This window comes from Mustela erminea, chromosome 16, assembly GCF_009829155.1.
Source record: "Mustela erminea isolate mMusErm1 chromosome 16, mMusErm1.Pri, whole genome shotgun sequence".
NCBI classification, from domain to species: domain Eukaryota; kingdom Metazoa; phylum Chordata; class Mammalia; order Carnivora; family Mustelidae; genus Mustela; species Mustela erminea.
In genome coordinates this window covers 47,194,490-47,208,341 of record NC_045629.1, presented here as the reverse complement: position 1 = coordinate 47,208,341, position 13,852 = coordinate 47,194,490, and the positions used below count along the sequence as shown (strand labels likewise).

General features: G+C 35.6%; 1 protein-coding gene across 1 annotated transcript in view; it reads left to right on the top strand.

The window, feature by feature from the left end:
- The window catches only part of STK3 (serine/threonine kinase 3), a 277,957-nt gene that overhangs the window by 140,142 nt on the left and 123,963 nt on the right, over positions 1-13,852 (top strand). The window lies entirely within an intron of this gene.

Sequence of the window (13,852 nt, the reverse complement as noted above, 5' to 3'; positions counted from 1 at the left end):
CATCTATTTTAGGAGGATTAATATCTGCACTGTGATTTTTAGAATATTGTTTCTACATATTAGGGTGGCTATTTGCATTTTTATAGTTCTGTGCGTAGATTTTATAAAAGTAACGCTTTCCCTTAATATGCAATGATATATTTTAGACCATAAACCTATTTTACCTCTTGTTAGTTTTTATTCAATATTTGAAACATTTGGTTTTCCTAAAAATATAATGACTACTTTGAATAAAATTTTTACATAACCAACATATCACTGTGTGTTATTTTTTATTTTTATTTTTAATTTTTTTATTCTGTTATGTTAGTTACTGCATTGTATGTTATTTTTAAGTTTTTGAGACTAGTGCTTATTAATTAATGATGAGCAAAGACTCTTTAAATATTTGAGTGAAACTGACATTTTTTCCTACCTCTTTTATGCTCCATGTTTAACTCCTTTGGCTATTTGATAAAGTTAAAGTGTTTGGTTTGATAATGTAAGTGTGTCCTGCCTAATTCTATTCTGCTTTTCTCTTTATAAATACTTAACTGGGCTGTTCTGACACTCTAAAGTCATTACTGCTTCTGTCTTTGCTGGTGTTATTCTCCTCCATCCCTTGTCTCTTGATTATCTTCTTAGTATGAATAGCATAGTAAGTGCCTGCTGCTATTACCATGAACCACACTATTCCCTTGCCCCAATGCCAGTATACACCCCATTTTCCTAGTCTGGTTCATCATCTTTCTCTTTATGAAATCTTTCTGTCAGCTGTTGGAAGCAGGTACATAAAGTAAGCTCTTGAGTTCTGTTTCTCTCAGAGGTTAAACATCTCCTATAAATGATTTCACGAAAGCATGTTTTTCATACTTGAAAGAAAAGAGGGATAGTTAAGTATTATTAAATGGCACAATCAGGATATAGAAAAATCTTGCCGGATGAAGCAATAGGTTGTAAGTCCAAGAATTAAATTTGAATATTCTCCACCCTCACCCCCAATAAATGAGGATAGGCAGGGAGGTCTGTCCTGGGAAGAGATGTGAATTAAGAGCAGTGGACATAAAAAGCATTTAGGAATTTGGTTGACAGTGAATTCCATATGCAGAAAAGTGTGTGATCTAAGGTTTCTCTAGATATATTTTTATGTATGTGGATAATAATACAGATTTAACTTAGGGATACAAAGTGAATAAACATCTTGACCTACTTTGTGTTAATGTTTATGCCCCAAGGCACTTACAATTACATTTCTTTAGAAAAGGAAGCAGTTATGTTGAGGAAATTTCTGACAGTATACTCTCTTGTCAAGAGTAGAAAAAATAAAGTTCAGAGATAGGTTCTAGGATATAAATTCCTTTTCATTTTGCTTCTTTCTCATGGGTTTCTAAGTTGGTAAGGTTGAGCTTCCTGATCTTTAGTTGGACTGGATGGGCCCATTCCACTAACTCATTCATGAGACCACACATTTTTCCTATACCGGCTAAGCATCCATCACTAGGCTGAGCTCTTTCCTTGGGGTGGGCTTGGTCCCTTGCCTGTCTGGCGTAGTTCTGCGCTAGAGATGGTGCCAGTTTCTTCCTCCTTAGTCACCAGCTAACCTCTGCAGGCTATTGTGCCTGCTAATTCTCTGCAGAGAATATCGACTTTGCTAAAAGAAACTATTATCAGAGAATTTGTTATTACTGAAGTATTTTATACATCGTGGAAAAAAACACTGTATTGTTCTATGTATTGAATATAAGATAGTATCCAAAGTTGAACCTACATTACTGAACACCAAAGAGAGTAGGAAATACTCTTAAATCTATAGTTGATGGCTACTTTTTTTTTTTTTAAGATTTTATTTATTTATTTATTCAACAGACAGAGATCACAAGTAGGCAGAGAGGCAGGCAGAGAGAGAGGAGGAAGCAGGCTCCCTGCTAAGCAGAGATGATGGCTACTTTTTAATGTGAGATGGTGATAGTCTATTTTTTCATTTTATCTGTTGTTTAAAGAAGTGATCCTTATTTACCAAGTACTTTCTATTCCCATTCTGTTTCAGTAATGACTTGATTGATTGTGTCACCTGTGCAGTAGTTGAAAATGGATATGTGTACACAATTTCAGGACCTCCCTGCTTCCTTGTAGATCATTTGGCCGTATGTAAGTGATTTAACAGTCATGCAGTCAGGATTTTCAGTGTAAATAATTTCCATCTCCATTACTGTATCTTTCTATTCATGAACACTTGCAGGAACATAATATTCTTCAGTTAAATTTATACAAAGTTAAAAAAAATCAGGCTAAAAATAAATAACAATTTTTTAAAAATCTGGCTATTTTAAACATTTGGAGACTTGAGTTTTGTAATAATGGTGAATGGTTTTTGACTTAAAATACCAGCAATTAATAAAAGGTAAATATAGTGAAGAATTAATTAATGTAGTTTTTTTTAGGAGTGCAATCTGATTTCAGATTATGATTTTATGTAAATTTTAACTTAGAGTTATATTACAGCTTTTTAAAGATTTTTTACTTTTTAAGCAAAATACATATTAGCAGAGTTTAGAAGGAATAATAAACCACCTTTCTTTATACAATAGACTCTAAGAAAATGTTGAGTGCCAGCTCCTGATAAGGTATTAAGAAAATTATTGTTTCCTTAGTTACGAATATTTCTTCCTGTTAGTTTGTCATGTGCCTAATTACATGGTAATGTAGCTTGATTCCAGAATACGAATATTGCTATTTGAAGTTCAAACCATAGGGTCTCTTTTTTTCTGTGTGTCAGCTAACTCAGCAGTGTTACTTATTCATTTATAACTGTGATAAGTAGAAAAAAATTGATTTTAAAAGAATCAGACATTTTTAGGTAATATGCAGCTCATTCATAACTGTGATAAATTTAAAAAAACGAATTGATTTCAAAAGAATCAGACATTTTTAGGCAATATGCAGAGTCCCTCTCTATAGCTCCAAAATAAGACATTTGAGTTTAAGGAAGGGAAAACCAATATTGTGCAGCAGTCTTGTCCTCACTTTCGCCAGAGTATGTATTTAAATTAGAATTTCCAAATGTGAGAAATCTGAAAGAAATGAAAAATGCTAGTCCTGCTAGTCCTTAGTTAGCGTATGGTTGGTGTTAGCCGAAATGAAGTTCAGGCCATGATACTCTGTAGCCACTGTATGACCTACCCAAAGGCAATCAGAATGCTCTTTCTTTTTCTCTCTCGTTCTCTCTCTTTTCTTTTCTCTCTCTCTTTCTTTCTTTCTTTTCTTTTTTCCTCTTTTTTAAAACTAATTGGCCCATGTTTAGTTTACTGAATGTCATCTGGACTCAGTAAAAAGCAAGTGACCTGCATTGAATTAGTATAATTGTAATACAAACAGAATATCGCATAGTTTTGGTCTTATACAGGAAAGGAGAAAGTTGGAAAGATTTTTCTGTTTGATAAATAGAAACTGAAGATATGGGGATCCAGACCTGGTTCATACTTGATTTTACCTTTCATGTCTTTTTGTAAGATCAGTATTTGGACTTTCAGGCATTTTTCCCCTATAAAAGAATATTGATTTTCCCTTTGAAATTTACTATGAAGGAAATTTTTTTTGATTTTTGTTTTTTTTTAATCTTACAAATGAAGTATATTAAGTCATGGATCTAATTCATCTTTAATCTTAAGAAAGTTAGCATTTAGCATAGTCCAAAATAGAAGTTCTTTTCCACAAAACTAGGATTGTCAAGAACTTGCCATGTTATTTTTACCTTTATCATGACTAATATTTGCAAGACCCCTTCAGATGTCATTTTATTAGTTTTTTATATTTATTACACTCTGTTTCAGTGAGGCAATAGCTACATTTAACAGAGGAACAAACCTTGTGGCTTTGATCTTACAATTAAGTCACTTAAAATGTAGTTTTAAAGTGTCACTTAAAAATGTCACTCTAAAATTCTGGAAGTTATATTCTGCATGATTTATACCCTTGTAGTAGGACACTGAAGGTAAAGGATAATAGCTTTAGATAGGTTAGATCTGAGAACCTTGTACTTTTTGTCTTTAATGTTTATTTATGGAAATATTTATGTGATTTTTGGTTTAGTTCTTGTCTTCCCCATAGTTCTGCATGTCTCAAAGGAGCAGACTTTGGGTTTTCCTTTTTTTTTTTTTTTTTATAAATCTGATACTCCTTGTTGTATAATACAATGCCTGGTGTGTAATAGGCAGTAAATACTAGATAAGTAGTATGAAAATAAATAAGGAAATTATTGATATTAATATTTACAAAAGATCTATTATCTAAACAATACTCAAGTACTATACAATCTAGCAATTGTTAGTATAGTTTAATTGCAATGGTAGAATCCTGGCTTTTCTCCTTGCTGGTTTTATCACCTAGGGCAAATTTGTTACCTCCATATCTCATTTTTTTCCATATATAAACTGAGAATAGTTATAGTCATTATCCTGAGTTGTTATGAAGATTAAGTGAAATGATTCATGTAAAACCCTTGTGAGATGTCCCACAAATGTTGATTGATAATATTATTGTTGTTCTCTTATTATTTTTGAGGTACTTTGGAATCATGGAAGGAATGTATGGCTTTATCGAGAGATTTGTATTAGGGAAACCTTCAAAGAATAGGTAATGTTCCAGAATCATATTGAGCAATGAGTAATTACACAATAGCTCACGGTCAAAGAGATCTATCCATGTGCCATGCCAAAAAGATTGTACCTTATTTTGCAAGTAATGGGGAAGATTGGTTTGCAGTAAGTGTTGATACACAGATTTACGTTTTAGAAAGGCTGTTTTGCAAACATATACAGGAAAGACACCAGAGGTACATAAGTCAATTTTGTATTGTCCTTGAATAAAAATTGATACAAAAATTGAAGTAATTTAAAAAACCTAAGTTAATTATGCAGATAATAGTAATCATATTTGCTATTATTAATAATAATTGCAAATACCACTTATTGTCTACCATCTACCAGGTGTTTTTTTTTTTTTAAGATTTTCTTTATTTATTTGACAGAGAGAGAGAGAGAGATCACGAGTAAGCCAAGAGAGGCAGGCAGAGAGAGGGGGGAAGCTCCCCACTGAGCTGAGATCCTGATGCAGGGCTCAATCCCAGGACCCTGAGACCATGACCTGAGCCGAAGGCAGAGGCTTAACCCACTGAGCCACCCAGGCACCCCTACCAGCTGTTTTTATATTCATGTCACTTACCTATTGTATAGAGCTACTATAATGAGGTAGTAGTTCTCAAAGTGTGGTCTCAGACCAATAGCATTAATGTCTTCTGAGCACTTGTTAGAAATGCAAATTCTTGGGCCCCCATATCAGGCTTACTGAATCTGGAACTCTCCGGGTAGGTTTCAGCAATCTGCATTTTAACAAGCCTTCAAGGAATTCTGGTGCATGGTGAAATTTAAGAACATTGCTCTATGCATATATTTATATAGATGAGAAGACTGGTTCAGTGATGTTAAGTAAGGGGTGAGATGTTTTAAAAAATATACTGTAATTTCTCTAGATTTTTAGACTTTAATATAGTAAGTGTAGTTTAGTAGGTTTTTGATCAGTGAACTCCAGTTTTCTTCTAAAATTAGAAGTCTCTCCTGAGAGAAAATATATTGTCTTTAGGCTCATTTAGTGAACCAGAAGTATTCTTTATTTGTAGAGGCAAGATAGCTTATTGGTTCAGACCTTGAGCTTTGAAGCTATAGTATCTGAGTTCATTTTCCAACCCTGTCCTTTATTGCTGAGTTTTTGAGGGCAAGTTATTTAACCTCCCCGTGCCTTAATTTTTTTGATGTGTAGGATGGAGTTATAGTTCCTTCCTTGGGTTTTGGTGAGGACTGAGAGAAGTAATTTTTGTTAAAACTACTCAGTACATTGCCATACACATTGTCTGTATAAAGTAGATAGAATACTAACAGCAGTGATCATTATGATGTATAATCTCTAAACATATCAAAATTTACCTAACAAATTTTTATTTAAAACTGCCAAGATAGCCTCAGCATGCAGGATATTTATCATTTAAAATTTTTTTTTGCTTAAATGGCTATTTAAGTGCCTGAACTTTAAGGGCTTATTTTTCTCTTTTCTGGTTTAAGTAGAAGGGCATGCTTCTTCCATTTTTGGCTTCCATCTTCTACCCATCACTTGTCTCTTCTCTGTTATGGAACTTTACAGAACTCCTCTCTGGTTCTTCTCATTTTAGGAAAGAAACAAACTTCTTTTGGGCACATACTGTTCTCGACTTGCTGCTCTGTCTCACACCTTCCTTTCAGAGCCATGTGTGAAAAGATGTGCTGCCTCAGTTTCCTCACTTCCTTCCCATTTACTCCTAAACAGATTTGGGCTATTTTCTCCCACCACTCTACTAAAATTTTCCACAAACTTTTACTTCTGTTTGTCATTGGTAATCATTTTCTTCTCCTTAAATCTCTATCTGACTTCTGGATATCTCTGTTTCTCGGCTTTCCTTTTATCTGTCTTGAGCCCCCTAGACTCATTTCTGATTACCTACTTAAGTAATTTTTTTCTATACGGTCATGAGAAATTTCAGTAGCTCCAAATCTCTCTTCACTGTTTTCTCATTATCCTGGTTTTACCTTTGTGTTTTCTATCTTGGCTAATGGCACTACCATCTAACCAGTTGCCATGTTGAAAATTTGAAGAATGTACTTCATCTCTCTAGTATTTTACCGTTAATCAATCACCAAGGCCTATTGACGCTGCCTCCTAAATTTCTTGCAGTTCCTTACGTTACTATTTATTCCTTGGCCCTAAGCTAATTCAGATTCTCATTATTCACCAATTTCCACCTGTGTTGCTTCCTTAATATGTCTTGAATATATCCCCTTCTTTCCATCTACATCTTTATTTTTTTATTTCAGACCTCATAATTTTTCTTCTGGATTTCTACAATGGTCTCCTAGTGTTTGGTTTCACCCCCCTTTCCAAAGTGTTCTTCATGATACTGCTAGATTGATCATTCCAAAATGAAACACCGATCATGTTACTCCCTCACTTAAAATCCTCCCATTAAAAAGCAATTTCTTTCATTTGTCTCTAGCTTAAGAGCCAAAAAGTCTTAGGGTGTTATACAAAGCCTTGGGGCTCTGCCTACCTCTTTATTTATGTGATATCCACTTTCCTTTAGCCATACTATTACTTGCAGATACTTTAGATTCTTACTGCTGCTTTCCACTCATTGTTACTTCTCTATATGTGCATTTTCTCCCATCTCTCTTCTATAGTCCAACCTGGAAACCTTTCTTCTGGGCTTCCTTAGCACCCTGTCTACCCTAAGATCATAGAATTTATCAGACTCTGTTGTACTTTGTTTGGCTATAAATTATTGAGAGCAGCATGGGTAGCTTTTATCTTGGGACTTTAGTGTCTCCCTAGAATACAGTGCTTTGTGACATAGGTATAAAATAAATGGTTATTGTATATGTGTGTGTGTGTGTGTGTGTGTGTGTGTGTTTCCCAAAAACTAAAGTGGGAAACATACATATATATATATATATATATATATTTAGTTGAAGCACATAATTTTTATTTGCATTTTTTGATAACTAGGAAGTTTGAGGTGGACATGTATATATTATATATCCCTAAATCTGAATAAACTTTGAGAGGAAAGAAGGGAATTATCTCATCAGCTTGAGTGCTACCATGTGTTCAGACCTGGGTGAGACACTGCATGAATGAAATCTAAAGAGGGGAGGACTGGTGTTATAATTTGCTTTTTCTTTGACAAAATGTTTCTTTAAATAATCCATTTTATATTCATAATTCATCATATTTTATTTTTAACCCACTTTAGTTTTTGGGAAACAAAATATAAATCCTTTAGGTTAGTATCTAAAATGCTAATTTTGAACTTTACCGAGTATAGTGTGGCACTAGTCCAACACAATCTGTTAAAAATTTTCCTCTGGGTCAGATCTAAGTTGAGAAGAATGAGGTAACTTTAATGTGAACCCAGATTGTACTTCAGTCTTTCTCTCCAGTGACTTGCCAAATTCACAATTCCATTTGTATCTGGAATTGGGGAAGCTGAGTTTAATATGGATTTTTGCCAATGATAGCAAATCTTGGCAAGATAGTCTTGTTCTCTGTGCTTAATTATATAGTTTTATTATAAAGTCTTTCACATGTTTATTTGGAGGTACCTCTCATATATACGTTACTCTTTTGGTAGTTAATCATTTACTGTCAAATCTTCCTTCTTTTCTTAGAAGGCCAGCTTACATTTTTATACATTACCGTTAGCTCTCTAGTTCCATCTCTTCACTAGATTTGTAGATTTTTTTAAAGCCTAAAGGCCTTAGGGGTCATTACACCTCAATCCCACTTTTTGGAAATCAGAAATCTCAGTGAAGCTGAGAGAGACTGAGTTTGTTATATATTATTAATTCATCTTACATTTTTGGCATTAGAATACAGCAGTGAATGAAACAAAGTTCCAGCCTTTTAGGTGTTTATATTGCAGTGGATGAAGACAATAGATTATACTCAAAAACGGTAATATATCAAGTGCCACTGTACAAGGAAAAAACAGCAAGAGAAGAGGGATACAGAATGATGGGGTGGCTGTGATGCTACAAACGAGAAGGTCAAGAAAGGCCTATCTAATAAGGTGACTTGTAGTAGAGGTTCGAAGGCAGTTAGTAAATGGGACACAGAGATTTCTGGTGAAAGAGTGTTCTAGTAGGAGGAAATTGGTGTGGTAGTATGTTTGGCGTTTATGGAGCAAGGTAGTGGTTTCTGTGGCTGGAGCTGGCCAGGATGGGGAGAGAAGCCGGCAATGGGGTCAGAGAGAGCAGAGGAGCAATCATTTATAGTCTTTGCAAGCCATGAGGAGCTCTTCAGCTTTTACTCTGAGTGAGGCAGGAAGCCATTGGAGGGTTTTGGGTAGAGGACTGATGCGGTCTGACATGATTTTAAAGATTTACTCTTCTTTTTGGGTCGGGATTGTAGCAGGGCAAGGGTGGAAGCAAGGTGAACAGCGACGTTCCTTGTTTTGTATTGCAGCTCAGAGATGATGCTAGCCTGGACCAGGGAGGTAAAGGTAGCAGTGTTGCAAAGTGGTTAGATTCTGGATATAGTCTGTATTTTCTGTTATACATGAATTATGGCTCAGTTAAGCTGTTACATAAGAACTAGTGAGTTAAGTTGGATGGCTTTAAAAAATAAAACAATCCTGCTATAACCCCTATTTTGTGATGAAGACTTAAGACTTGAGTCTAAGCCACATAGACATTAGGGGTAGAGCTGATAATGTCCTTTTTTAAGCCTTTTTTTTTTTTTTTTAATTCTTACTGTCCTTCAGTAGGATTTTTGGAATGGAGTTGAGGTAAATCAGTATGTTCAAATAACCATATTTTACTGGTAATCTTTATATCAGCACTTTCACTATAAATTTAGGTTTTAAGTTGAGGCACTGTGCCTTTGCTTTTAAGTAGTTTCCATGTTATCCAGGGGATTTAGAATGAGTGTATAATGAGTGAGTGTACTGAAATTAAGGTATATGGAGTGATAATACTTGCCTTATATTTTATTTTCTAGAACATTAGATTTACTTGGGAGACAAAAAATACTGTGGCTGGTCCTTACTTCAGACTAAGTAAATCAGAATCTTTTATGGGTAGATCTAAGTTCTCTATGTTCTGAGCTTCTTTTGACATAACTCGATTGGTCTTTGGTTCCTTTCTTTAAGGGCCAATAAGATGCTTCAGGCTCACCTTATAATTTCCCTGCCCCATGCCTAAAACCAGTCACTTGCCCTCATAGATCCCCCTGATGTTTCAGACCTCACATCTTGAACATGCTGTTCTCTTTTCTATGACTCATTAACTCACTCATTCTTTAAGACTCAGGTTCAGTCTCATTTTTTTTTTTTTTTTTAAACATCAGTTTGGGCTAAAGTCATCTTATAATGCCCAGTATTCACATCTATTTTAGCACTCACACTATTTTATTGAAATGATCTGGAGTGCATTTTTTTTTCTTTTTTTTTTTTTAAGACTTTATTTATTTACTTGTCAGAGAGAGAGAGAGAGAGAGAGAGAGAGACCACACGAGCGAGCACAGGCAGACAGAGCGGCAGGCAGAGGCAGAGGGAGAAGCAGGCTTCCTGCCAAGCTAGGAGCCCGATGTGGGACTCGATCCCAGGACACTGGGATCATGACCTGAACCGAAGGCAGCTGCTTAACCAACTGAGCCACCCAGGCGTCCCTGGAGTGCATTTTTCTTATACCATTAGATTCTAAGCTTCTTGAGGAAATTTCTTTTAAAGAAATTCTTATAAGGCAGGTATGGATACATTTTATATGCTCCAAGGTTGAACTGGTAACACACAGGAATTCTAATTTGGGAGATGGGGAGACAGTAGGGCTATAACATTCCTTAAGTCTGACTCTTGTTCGCTTCTGATTTCTTCTGTAGCCATGTTTTATGAATACTTCAGCATTGTATTAAAGGGACATGATATTTCAGCCTTGAAAAATGGAAGCCATGACGGGTGTTGGAGTTTATATTATACTTGGGTGAGGTGGTTGTGGAGGCCGACTGAGGTAGGCTGTAACTTCAGCAGTGGTTCTAAAAGCAAGTACAGTTTTTAGAAGTTGAATATATAGTGGCCTTTGTAATAAAAAAATGTAAAAAGAATCTTATGCAGTCTTGTAGACAGTTGCTGTTATGAATTGATATTTTGAATTTTTGAGATTCTGTACCATCTTTCAGTCTTTATTGGTACATGTCATTTTTATGTGAAGGTGATCACACAGTAACATTGTTTTATTTTCTCATTTTTCACTTTTTTAAAAATTAAGACATTTCATTGAATTCACACACTTGTCATTTTTATGGCAACACATCACTCCATTTTATTGATATGTAGTAGTTTAGCCATTTCTTAATTGTATATATTTTTTGTTTACAGTGTTCCACTGTTAAGAAAGTGAACTAGAACCATTTTTATATAAATAGCTTTCCATTTTCTTTTTCTGGAGACTGAATATGCATATTATAGAGGCTTTATCTTAAATTGGGTTATCTATGGCAGAAATTTAATAGAAATACAGAGGTAGTGTGAAGTAGCTAAGGGGCCGGGTAGATCTGAGTTCCAGTTTTGATAGCTGGTTACTAGCTGTGTGACCCAGAGAAGCTAGTTTACCCTTGTGGGTCTGGGTCTCAGTGGTAAATTGGGCTTAATAAAATAACTAGCATCATTGTGCATTTATAATGTGGTAGATGCTGTTGTGCATATATTAGCCCATTTAAACTTCATTTTTAATATGTGAAAATAGGCATAGAATAGTAAAACAGGTCAGATAGCTACTTACAATGGTAGCGTTATTGTCCCCACTGCTATCTAGAGCTGCATCAGACCTCTGGAGCTGGTTCTCTTACTCACTTGGTTCTGGGGATACCAGCCTCATTCCGTCCCTTAATTTGCTTCCTAGGCAGGCAAATTGCCCTTTATTGGGCAGATTAATAATTATCAAAGTTCCTGCCACTGGAGTTGGAGTGAATTGTGAGGTCATGCTTGCAGTACTTTAACCCTGTACTTACTGTAGAAGCTGCACCCTAAGAGCAAGGTTCACTGTGGGTTTTAGTATTCTCTATCTCCAAGTTGCATTTGAGGGAGTGGTAATTCATAAAGATGTAGATTCATATTTTTGTATTAACATCTCATAGGTCTTTTGTTATCCTTCCCTCTTGTTCCCCACTTCTGTCTGCTTTCCTAACAGTATTTGTCTAGTGAGGATTGAACTCCTCGAGTGCTAGGCAGGTAGAGTGCCAGAGTCTTTCAGACCCCAAAAGGCACCTGAAAAATATCCAGTCCAGTGTCCTCACTTACATGAAGAACGTAAAGCTACACAACCAGTCAGAGGACAATTGAGAGCTCAAGCCTGTTTTTCTGATTTAGGTCCAGCATTGGCTTCATTCCATTGTACTGTTTGCCCTCTTATTTGTGTAGTCTTTTAAAAACTACTTTTGTTATATATCCATTTCAGAAACTATTTTCATTTGATTTAGTAGGTTGTTGCCTGCGTATTATGTTTGCTATCAGGAAACAGCTATGTTTGTTTAGTTCTTTGAAGTTTTATAAAGTGCTTTCTCATTCTTTATCTCATTTATTTGTTAGGAAGATAACCTTTTGTTCCTATACCTGAGGTTCTTGAATAGTGGCCGAGATCTCTTTGTTATTCCGGCATGTCCGTTGCTTCTGTATGTTCACAAACGCAGCTACCTTCACGTAAGGCATCTGTGTTGACTCACTCCACGGGGATTATAAAGTGCGGGGAATGTAGTTTCTCAGCTCCAGCTCTTTCCACATCTGGGTGCTCCTGGAATCCGAGGGCGTGAAATTCCAGACTTGGAGCCAATTAGTTGTTTTGAGACACTTGCATTTCTTGGCTTCTTTAGACTACTTGTGATCAGGAAGTTCTTTTTAAAACTTAATCAGAGGTTCAATACGTAGTTAAGCAACACATTGTATAGAAACAAACACAAGGATAATATCATTTATTGTACTGACATTCTTCAATCAAAATGGTGTTAGAGATAAGATAAATTATATGGCTGTAATGTGTGTCCATGCAATTTGGTTGGTGGCAAGGAAGGGAGTGAATTGTTAGTCTAAGGCTAGCCACTGATTGCCAAAACTTTCTACAGCAGGGGCATATTACCTAATTAGCTCATACAAAACCTGGAGATTCTTAAGAGGATCTTTTATGATTCGTGATTAGGTTAAATTAGTTGAACAAAGTTAAGTCTATGAGAAAGTCCTCCCATTTGTTATTGATTATCTAACCTAAAGAAATGAAGGTGGAAATAAAAGGTATAGTGGTTTTCCTGGAGACTTTTAGAGTGTCTACACTTGGTAGATCATGTAATAAGACTTACTTGTTTGAACTGTATGCAGTTAATTGCTTGTTTGAGAATAGAATGTGAACATTTTAGGATCGCTTTATGATAGTCCTGGGTAAATAAGAGTTAGAGTTAAGTTTTTTATCCTTGAGTTTCTAATAGCTACTGCCGAGGTGAGCCTTATATGTTAAGATTATCTGAAGATAAGACGGCAACTCATTGGCTCAAAGTTCAAAGGAGAGCATTAGCTACAAGAACATAAATCACTAAGTTGTTATCTATCAATTTGTAACAAGTGCAGATGAACAACGTTTATCTAGACAATCTTGTATCATTTACCTATAGTTTGAGGTCAGCCTGTATAGGGGCTTATGTGGTGCTTTGAACTGATTTTGCGGAGATGAGGTTCAAATATATTTTTCAATTCTTTGATTTGAAGCAGCAGGTGCTCCTGGGTGCCTTTTCCAGCAGCTGATATTAACCCCATTTTGCCCATCAAAGCCAGATTAGGTTCTGTTTCAACTATGGAGCTGAGATTAATTAGGTTGTTTACAGAACTTTATTTTCTAGCACTTCACTCTTTGCTGTTTGTTTTATGTGTTAGTTTTCTACCCCACAAGTTAACTCTGGGCTCCATGGCTTTGAGATCTTTGTCTTATTTTAAAATCGGTGATAGCAGGGCTCGCAAAGTTAGATACCTGAAGGAACCATCAGGTAAAGTAGATAATTGAGCCAGGCTAAATGAGGCCCGTGACCCCAGGAGAACATACAACCTGGGTAAAGTCAGCCTAATTGCAGCAGATTCTTACCTTGTAGAAATGTGGACTTGATATTTCCTGAACAAAGTATGTCCCCTGATGTTATTTAGCCTGTTGCCTATCAGTTTGCTACTTTATTAGAACATAGTTTTGAATACAGAGAGTACTTCATAGGTGCTTATTGTGTCATAAAACTGGCTACACTGCTTTTGAAGGACTATCTTGGA